At 37.7% G+C, this 10,484-nt stretch overlaps 1 non-coding gene across 1 annotated transcript; it reads right to left on the bottom strand.

The window, feature by feature from the left end:
- Positions 1-7,733: 7,733 nt before the first annotated feature.
- Positions 7,734-7,942, bottom strand: LOC115031254 (small nucleolar RNA U3). The gene has a single exon (XR_003836854.1). It is a non-coding gene; the product is annotated as a small nucleolar RNA U3 (small nucleolar RNA).
- Between the last annotated feature and the right edge of the window lie 2,542 nt (positions 7,943-10,484).

The following is a 10,484-nucleotide window of genomic DNA, read 5'->3' as shown; positions in this document are numbered from 1 at the left end:
TGAAAACAGTCAGAAGAGGAATTACAGAATGCCACCTGCCTGCTGGGTCCCCCTCACCTCATCCTCACTCCCCCAACAGTCAGAGGCTCTCAGTGTTCTAGTCCATGTCTAGCCTGTTCATGTAAGGTCCTTTCAACATCTGAGTGTTGGTGATCCTTGCTTCAATAGCACCTCTTGAGCATTGCTGTTTTCTCTCCATGTTATGATTCTGAGTATACATGGTTCTGCAATTATTCTATTATAAAAATGAAACAGCTCTCAAATGTGGCCTTTTTAAAGGATGCAAAGGCTGTTTGTTTGTTTGCTTGCTTGTTTGATAATGGGTTTGTTTGTTTTGAGAATTCACTATGTAGCCAGGCTTTCCATGAATTTACAACAATCCCCTTGGCTTAGCCTCCTGCTGGGATGCTGGGAGCCCACCAGTGCACCTGGGTATAGAAACATTTATCGGTGCCTGCGGGCTTTTGCACAGCCTCTGGTCTCCAGTACTTCTTTTGCTTATTATCAGAATCTATTGTATGGAAATTTAACTTCTTAAATATGAAAAATTGTTATCCTAACTCTAATTATCTGTTAAATGTGTGATTATATCTGTATGTAGGTAGAGGGCTTTGGTCCCCCTGGTACTGGCACTGCCTGGTGACAAACATAGATTCCCTTGACCTGGAGTAGACGAGCCCACAATTTGGCAGTTTGAGAAAAGCAGTCACATAGCATCTATTTCCATATCTCAGGCTCTATAGTGGCCTTTATGTGACTTCTTCAGGCAATATACTTTATAAATACTGTAGCAAGTGTAAAGATTTTATTTTCAGTTCAAGGCCCAGACCTGCATCGTAAGGTTAGAATCACCAAGTATCATTTTCTTCTTGTCTCAAGAAATTTAAATTTCAGTGACGGATCCCATGATGCAAAGAGCACATTAAAGTGTGCTGCAACTAGTTCTAAAATAGCATAGTTATAATAGATAGTTAACCCAGCTTTAAGGCGATGAGGGAACTTGGAATGAAGAAGATTGAAAACCAGAGAGCCTGCAGATGGGGTGTACTGAGAAATACTGTCTCCTGTGCATGGCATGGCCATGTACTCAAAAGTCCCTGCAGCTATGGGCACCTACCTGTTCAAGATCGAGACAACAACAGTCAACATTTCTGAAGAAAGTACAACTTGGACTGACGAGTCCTAGCATACAGAAGAACGAAGAAGGGATGTGAAAGCGGGGTGGGGAAAAGCATGTGTTGGGGATGTCTCGGTGATGAGCAAGCTTGACAGAATCAAGGTATTTAGGATTCATGTCCAAAGCTGTAAAGGACTAAACAAGATTAAACAACAAACAACAAACCACAACAGCACTAATTCCAGTGTAGGAAGATGGCGAACACAATGGAAAGGAATTAGGGGAAACCAGAGGATTCCAATGTCATGGGAATGGGGGCATTTAATGTGATTCTATCGAGCAGTGAGTGTAAGGCAAGGGATGGCAAAATTAGAAGTCTACTTTCAAGAGAAGAAAGAAAAGCAAATGTCATGGAAGAAATCTGACCCAGTTACCTGAGGAGTCTCTGAGAAGTGATTTTCCAAACCCCTTTTATTATCTGAGAGGAGGGTGATATGCCACAGTCCTGTGGTCCATGCTCTGGTTCATTGTAAACAGGGAGGGCGGGGAGAGGGATGTGGGGAAGTTAGTGGGGGGCACTAAACAAGAGAAGCAGATAGGGAAGTCTGTTGATTGTGATATTTGAGGGGAAAGTAAAATCTTTTATCCTCTTATACTGACCAGGTTTGAGAATGAACATGTCCACGCCTTAGAAGTACAGAGCAGCTCTGATAACTTCTGGCAAGTGTTTCAGCTGAAACTGGCTCGGTCTTAAATGTGAAAGAAATGAGTCCATAACCACAATATTTAATCCAGATATTGTCAAACAATCCCGTGCTCCTTTGACTTGAGGGATTGTCTTGGCACCCACAGGCTATCCCATCTATAACCCCGCAAAGAATTGATTTTGAATCAGAGGCACTTTAGTCGAATTGTGAAGCTATGAGCCCCACTTAATGCTGAGAGATGTCAAAATGTGATGCGCTGAGAAGTCAGTAGTATTTCAGAGCTCTGACAAGAGTCACGGACACTCTTGGCAGCAAGTAGACCAGACTGTTGGCCCAGAGCACCTACCTGCACACTCTGTGCCCAGTACACTCCCTTGGCTTTCTGTCTTCTCTCCTCCCCCAACAAATATATTTCCCTAGGCAAGTACTTTCCAGGTCAGAATATTTTTCTATGTTCAAATTCGGAATAACTTCTGTACCTCCTCATAAAAAGATTTTAGAGAGCTGGATGTAGTCATGCCTATAACTAAGCACTCTGGGGGCAGAAACAGGAGGATCTCAAGTCTGGCTTCAAGGTCAGCCTAAGCTGCGTAGTAAGACTCTGTCCATAAATCAATCAATCAATCAATCAAAAATAAAAGTTAGCAACAAAGCTGAGTCTGAAAGAGGCACAGCAATGGTTATTCTCGGATGGAAATGACATCCACTGTTTGACTTGTCTTTTCTTTCTTTTTTTTTACTTTAAAAATTTTTTTTTAAGATTTATTTATTTGTTATGTATACAGTGTTCTGTCTGCATGAACACCTGCAGGCCAAAAGAGGATCTAATTATAGATGGTTGTGAGCCACCATGTGGTTGCTGGGAATTGAACTCAGGACCTCTGGAAGAGCAGCCAGTGCTCCTAAACTCTGAGTTATCTCTCCAGCCCAAATTATCTATTTTTTAAAAAATGCTTTAATGATTCTTTGAGAGTTTCACATCTTACACCCCAGTCCCACTCATCCCCCAATTCCCTCATATCTGTCCTTTACCCTCCTCCCTTTGCAACCTCCTCGGTAAAAATAAAAAGCACACAAACAAGCAAAAAATATTAACAAAACAAAGCAAAAAGCATAAAAAAAATCTCATCATAGAGGCTGTAGTGTGTCGCAGTGTGTCCCACATTTCACTTGCAGATGTTCACTAAGATAAATCATCTTTCTGTCTTGAGGTCTCTGGCTTCTGTAACTCCATTAACATCAAGTCCTCACCAGGACTCCTCCTGGTTGTCCTGTTGTTTCCCTGTGTCTTGGAGATCCTGTAGCTTTGGCCTGTTACCCTGTTAACCTTTCCACTTTCCGCCCTTTTCCCCCAATAGCAAGCATCCTCCGCTTTCTTTCAGTGATAACAACTTACCACTGTTTTTGTAGTTTATGTATCATTCATTCTAGTTGTTTCCCAGAATGAGCACATGACTTTGATCTAATTAATCTGAGAGTCAAATTTTGTTGTATTCTGTGGTGAATTGTTATTAGGCAAGCATGTAGGTTGTGACAGTGTATGTGTGTATGTGCACATTACTACAGGTAAGTTGCCATGTGTTTAGAGGTCAGAGAGAACATACGTGAGTGAATTCTCTCTTTTCATCGGAGGTCCTGGGCATCAAACTCAGTTCATCAATTTTGCATGCAAACATTTTTTTTTGTTTTGTTTTGTTCTTTAGATTCCAAGTCATTTATTTAGGTGTCCCAGACTTAGGGCTTAGCAGAGCCCACATGGGAATTAAGTTCTTTCTTTCATTTCATTTCCCAGTAGAAACAGGTCAGGTGGCCTACATAAGATGGTGAGCAGAGCCATGTCTGAATATAAAGTCCAGGACAGAAAACAAGAGAGAAACTGGCACTGTTCCAAATGGTACAAAGACAATGCAAACCACTGATATTTTCAGTTATGTGCATCTGAAATTTTGTGTCGGGTCTGAGTCATTTTCAACTAAATAAATCATCAAATACTCCATGTCTGTCTAAATAATTAGTTGGACTTCTTGATCAAACCCACACTAAACCTTGGAAGATACTCTACCTACAGGGAGAGCCCTCACTTCAGGGGGCTGCATAAGCTCTTTTGTTATCCTAAAACATCTTCCCCATCACCACACAGCCTGACTTAATCTTTGTAGTTGGTAAATAAGCACTTACATGGCTATACAACTATCTGAACTGCTTTGCAAATAGTATAATTAGGCAGCCTATGAGAGAGGGACTGTTTGCATCCTAACTTTACTGCAGTCACAGCTTGTGAGAGGGGAGGAGGCACGGAAACACCTGGTCCCTGCTTACTCCTAACACATGCCTATTGTTCCTTAGCCCTGGCTCACCAAGGCAGGTAGAGTCTAACACATAACCAGCCTCAGAGAATATGAATTTTGTCTTAATTGCTTGTCAGTGTTTTAGAGCTGGGGGGGCGGGGTGCTAACATGTACAATACATTGGAAACAGCACTAATTCATGTAAAAGACCAACATTTATCTTCACATTCCAAATTCAACTCCCTTTAAGGCTTCTTTGGCTTCTGTATTATGTTCACTAGAAAGAAATGGATACTTCTATAGATTTATTACAAAAATCCATTTTGATATACATTTAAGTTATAGAAGATATTTGTTGAGATGAAAGTTGGCACCATGGCTCATGAAACCATGCATAATATAGGAAATGGATTGTAAATAAGCAAGGCTATTTAAATTTAAATAGCAGCAAATGACTCAATCATAGCTCCTTATTCAGCTCAACTAAGAGAAAATAAGAAAAGAATGCTCTATAACGTCTACTTGCTTCAGATAAACTTAGTAAGGTAAGATTATTCGTTTACATATTGTTTGTCTCCAGGAAGTGTATGTGACTTCAAACTTGGTTCTTTAACTTGTCCCAAATATCTGCTCCTCATTTTGCTCTCTGTTCTCAATTTCTGTCCATCCCTGAACTCATGCCTAGCTGATGGTGCTCCCAGACTCATCTTGCTTTTAGAGGCTTGAGTGGGCAAAAACCAGGACAACGTTGTAATAATATCCTAAATATTATGGGAAACACTGCTTTTAAAATTTGAAACATTTTAAAATGTATTCCTCCTCATGCGTTGCTGTCCTCTGTGTCCTGGAGCAACCAGATCATTCCACTCTTTTCATTCTCAGTTACAAAATGTCTTTCTCTGTTACCATTCCTGGGGAATATAAATTCAGAGACCTGTGTGCTCAAGCTATAGAAAGTAAATATTTAAGCTATCATTTTATATTTTTCTTGGGGACAGTCAAAGACCTTTCCTCTGAAATCTCAAAATAAGTTTAAGCACTTTAAAAATTGAGAAATAATTTCTAATCACTGACTTTGTTCACATAATACAGTGATAGCATCTAAGTGTTTCCTACTGCTTTCGTGGTTTTTTTTTTTTTTTAAGTTGTCTTCATGTTTATCTTGTTGTGTTTTGGAAAACAAGAGCTTTTCTCTAAATAAAATTTTTAAAGTGGGTGTAAAATTTTGCTACATTTAGCATAGCCTAAAAGACATTCGGCTCTCCCCATACATTCTCTGGACTTTCTACAGATTAATTTTATTTTATATATATATATATATGTATATATATATATATACACATCATATATATATACATATATATAACATATATATAAATATAATATATTATATATTATATATATAATATATATAATATGTATTAAATATATACAATTAGAACATTGAGTTACCATAAAATGGTAAATATAGGAAATAAAATAAAACTGCTTCATGGTTCCGTTGTTTTAAGTTAGACGATGAAAGATCAATTAAACTCTCCCTTCATTATCAGAGAGAGTAAAGTGACATCCCTCCATTTCGTCAGCAATAAGCCAGAATTAATACTTAGGTTTTATGTTCCACCAGAACAATGAGAATGAGCTGTTACTCTGAGTCTGAAACAATCTAATGATTGTAGGCATTTTTGACTCTTGAAATATAATAGAAGTGTATTAATATGTGCCTTTGATTAAATGGAAAACAGAATCTTGCGTCCAGAAGGATAATTCAACATAACAAAGACCAGTAGCAGACCACATGGTGCTGGATCCTAAATGAATTCCTTGATGGATTGTTTACTGTTGCTGTGTGATATGGAACTGAGGCACCAATCAGTGGTTTTCGGGGAGTTTCTGGTTTGCAGCACAGGGGACAGATTCAAGGATCAGACGCCTTCTGTGAACCACTTTATTATGCAATTACAACTTGGTTACTCTTTCTCAACTTTCCTTTGTCTTTTTGTTCAGAAATTTCTAGCATTTCCACCTACTATTCTGCAAACTGTCCATTTCCTTCTGGAACCCCATTCTCCTGACTTGACATTCTCATATGTAGTAGAATCACATATGTGGTTATAAATGCCAAGAATATTGATAATTTAGAAAATATACCAATAAAGTGAGAAATATATCTGCTTAGAATTTGCGTTGTGTGTACAGCCAATCTCAGATTATTGAAAAACAGATGAAATCTGTCATACTTTCCTCACAGAGGCTGACCTCTTCAGCAGGCTTTGATGCAGCTAATTATTAGTACTGAGGTTTTACTGCACACAAAGCTCCGAGTGGCTGGCCTACAGTGATAGATGACTCATTTTTATTACAGTCTGTTCTCCTGTAAGTCCAAAGGTTCTCCTCTCAATAGGCACTCTAAATATGGTGATCCGAGTCTGTCTCCACTCTGCCCCAAACAGTCCCAATTGCTCTGCTTGTGCTGTGTTACAGTCTCTGTTGTATTTTAAAACAAAATCTGACTCTGTCTCTCTCTATATATATTTCCCCTTTGTCCTTAATGACATCAGTCATCATCAAAAAGAAAATGATTTCTATTAATAGGAATTTACTACATAACTTTTTAAGATGTTAATTTGTATCTAAATTTAATTTATGAGCTATAATAAATTCATAATTATCATAATTTGATTTATTTGTACGATACTCAGATATAAAAATTGGCAGTCCAAAATTATTGCTTACCCCTCATCTAGACATTCCAAATATTAACATTTATGTAACTACAACAAAGTGATGGTAACAGGAAAATTAACACTGACTGATTTCCATATTTGAGAGCACAACCCTTTTCAAATTTTGATGATTTTCCCACTGAGGGCCTTTTCCTAGTTCAGGAAGCAAAGATGAATTGCATCATGCATCCTGCTATAATTATTCTATGGCTTTCATTCCCATCATGACTTTGTGCCAATTTTTAAATGGCAACAGCAAGTTAATTCATAGACTCCATCTTGGCTTTCCATTTATGTGGTATTTTAGTGATTAAATTGTTCTATTTATTCATAAAAATAATACAAGTGAGGAGACCTAGTCTCTTATTGCATGATTTTAGGACACATTCATAGACACAAGTCAGAGACAACATTTGTACTTTTCTACTTAGTAGTACTACAGGGTAGATTTTTTTTCTACTTTATATAAAGAATTATTTATAATATTCCACTTTTTGTTAGCTTTATTAATCAGTGATTCACAACAGTCTCCTTGGAAGAGAGTGGCTATGTGGCTACTAACCATAATTACAAATTAAATGTCCCTGGATACTCCAGAGTGGCCAGCTTTGGTGGTAGAAACTGTATGGTGAACTTCCCACGAAATACATCCTTTAATGCTTAAAGAGGACACTTTTCCAGTCTTCCCTCAATACATACATGACACCAAAGAGTAAATGAGTCAAATAATTAAATTTTTACTAAGCATTTCAATCTGTATTTGGAATAGATACTAGTAGAGGATGGTTTCTTCCTAAAATCCAATAATTCGTCCAGTCAATAAACTTGGCCTTCTTCAAAAAGGAAAGTGTTTATTTGATCTTGAAAAGTTTTCTTCTTTTTCCCCTAGACAGAAGGCATTCAGATGACATCCTTCTCTCCCTACCCCACCCCCCCAAAGGACAGTGATCATTAATAGCAATGGCAGTTGTGGCTAAACAACAAAGCTAGCTTCTCTCTCTCAGGAGAGAAGGCTGTGCCTCTGCTTGGTTCCCAGAACTCTACAGGCCCTGAGAAATTTCTCTCATAACCACCTATAGAAATGAGTCCAAAAAGTATTGTCTTTGAAAATACTTCTTTTGAGACAATCAGATACTTTGTGTTACTGATCCATTGAATTCGCTCACATCCTGGAAATGATTATGAAAAGAAACAAGGTTGTGTGCAATTTAGTTGTTGATTCAACAATGCTCAACTCACTTTAGCTACTTACCATGAAACTAACTCAATTCTACATTAATTACATGTGTATATTCAGTTGTTGGAGTTTCAATATTTATTCTTTTTGACTAGCTGCACTTGGGATGAGATAGTCAGTTGTCCAAATGTTGGCTGTGCAAGCCTGATCCCCTGAACCCATGTAGAGGGCAAGGTTACTCCGGGGCCCCCTTGCTTGTCAGTCAAGCCATATCAATGATCCATAGGACCAATGAAACACTCTGTCTCACAAAAACAAAGTTGAAAGTTCTCAAAGAACAATACCCATGTTGGCTTCTGGTTTCCACATTCACCCTCAACACATGCACACATACATTTTCATGAACACCCAAATATGCATGAACACACATAAAGACACACACACAAACACACAAAGTAAAAACTAGGAAATGAACTGAACTCAAAACACGTGACTACTTATGAAACACTGTTTAGTTAACTTGAGGGCTTAAGTATTTAAAGGGAGAAAATAAAGTTTTTATCCAAACATTCATAGGAAAATAGTATGATATACATACATATAATATTTGAAAATACGTTTTATCTGAAAATAAATTTGAAAAAGCATATAGATTGCTTTTTAGGAAGATGTCATCAAAGGGAGAAAATGTACTGATGTTTATGTAGTGGAGATGCTTCACCGTGACACACTCTCTATTTGTCACAATCACAGGAAAATCTGACCCGATCCTCACAGGCAGGTACATAGAAATTCATCTGTGTGGTTTTATCAGTCCAATTCAGTCCTTTGTTCCTCTTACCCATGTGTGTATAGGATAGTTAGGCAGAGGCAAAAACTAGGGCATGCAACTGATTTGGAAATATAGAACTTCTTGAAAATATAAATATTGTATTTTTAGATTTGTTAAAGCACATTTTCTGTTTTGTCAAAATGAATATAGTAAATTCTCTAATAATTTCATTTAGCTGACTTTATACCAAAAGTGACGTGAATGTTGGGGCCATATGTTCATGGCATGGCATAATCTGATCAGAATAAAATAGTAGAGGGTTCTGCTTCATCACAACTTAATTACACATTCTTATTAGTACAGAGATTCATAGCTTCCAGTCCTATATTTTATCTTATTTTTAATTAGTTTCAGTAAGCCAGATGACAATGTTTGGCATGATCCCATAGGCATTGCACAAAGAACATAGTTATAAAGGGACACAGCTACCAGTTACTAGTAGTAACAGTTATTACACATATTTTATCTTATAATATGTGAAACATTTTGTCTTGGGTTTCTATTTGCCACACAGTTTTAAATTTGCATACTAAATTGATCATAGAACTTTATATTTATAAGTGATTTAAATTCCTTGAAGCCAAGTAGCATGCTTGCTGTACTAACAGTTAGCATTGATGTCTATTGAAAGAATTAAATGAAGCAATATATACAAAAGCATCTTCACTTTTTGCTTATAGATTATATATTCATTTTCTCTCTTCCTTTTTGTAAGGTATAGGAGTGCTATTTTTTTTTTGTCTTTTTCATTTAGTTACTTTGCTGAATGCAAATTCACATGCCCCATAACAGGCTAAAATATCTCTGACCTTTATTACTCAAGCTTACCCCCTCCCCCATTTATTAGAGAGCCCTGTGAGCTATTATTCACAAATCATTATTTCTGACGCCATTCTCTGAGGTGTGAGCATCTGCTAGCTGCTAACAGAGGGTGCAGCTGTTGTTCAGAGACTGTCTATGCTATGTTGCCAAGCAACCACTGCAAACCACATCCCAGGGCAGGTTGCTTGCCCAGGCGCACCTGCCTGCCGACCCAGCTATTTATTTAATTAAAAATCTGTTCCTGCACAACAGCTTGGCCAGAAAGGCAACAGCAGCAATCGATTACAACTATATTAAATGACCTACCCACATTGTTTCATTGACTATCCATTGCAAAGCAAAGGTGTCTCTGGCCACTGCCACTCACTCTTAACGACTTTGCAAGAAGTATGTAAGAGCAAACTGTGGATGGATTCTATTTGCATTCAGAGGTGCTGGAAAACAATCTGTCAGGAACAACGCTGCATATAATGTGCCCAAAATAAAATGTCTCATCAACAAGAGAGCCTCCATCAGGATAACACTGCAGTTGTATGTAATGAAAAGGGGAATTTTAAATATGCATGTCCTGGTCATTGTTTTCCTAGTCTGAGTTGCCTTGTTTTTCCTGTCAGTTAGGAAAAAAAAATAGCTGGTCACGTTAGGTGCATTCGCGTCTACTGTTACGTCACTCTGGTGTCATTCCGTCCGTCCTATTTTAAAAGTTGACAGAGTTCCTTTATGCCAACTGTATTTTATGACAAATAAAACTATCATGAATTAATACCCCTCACTGAAATTTCTTTTTCAAAACTGGGTGCATTGGCAATGTCTAC

Source organism: Mus caroli, unplaced genomic scaffold (assembly GCF_978045245.1).
Source record: "Mus caroli unplaced genomic scaffold, Mus_caroli_1 scaffold_4, whole genome shotgun sequence".
NCBI classification, from domain to species: Eukaryota; Metazoa; Chordata; class Mammalia; order Rodentia; family Muridae; genus Mus; species Mus caroli.
This window is presented reverse-complemented; position numbering and strand designations above follow the sequence as displayed.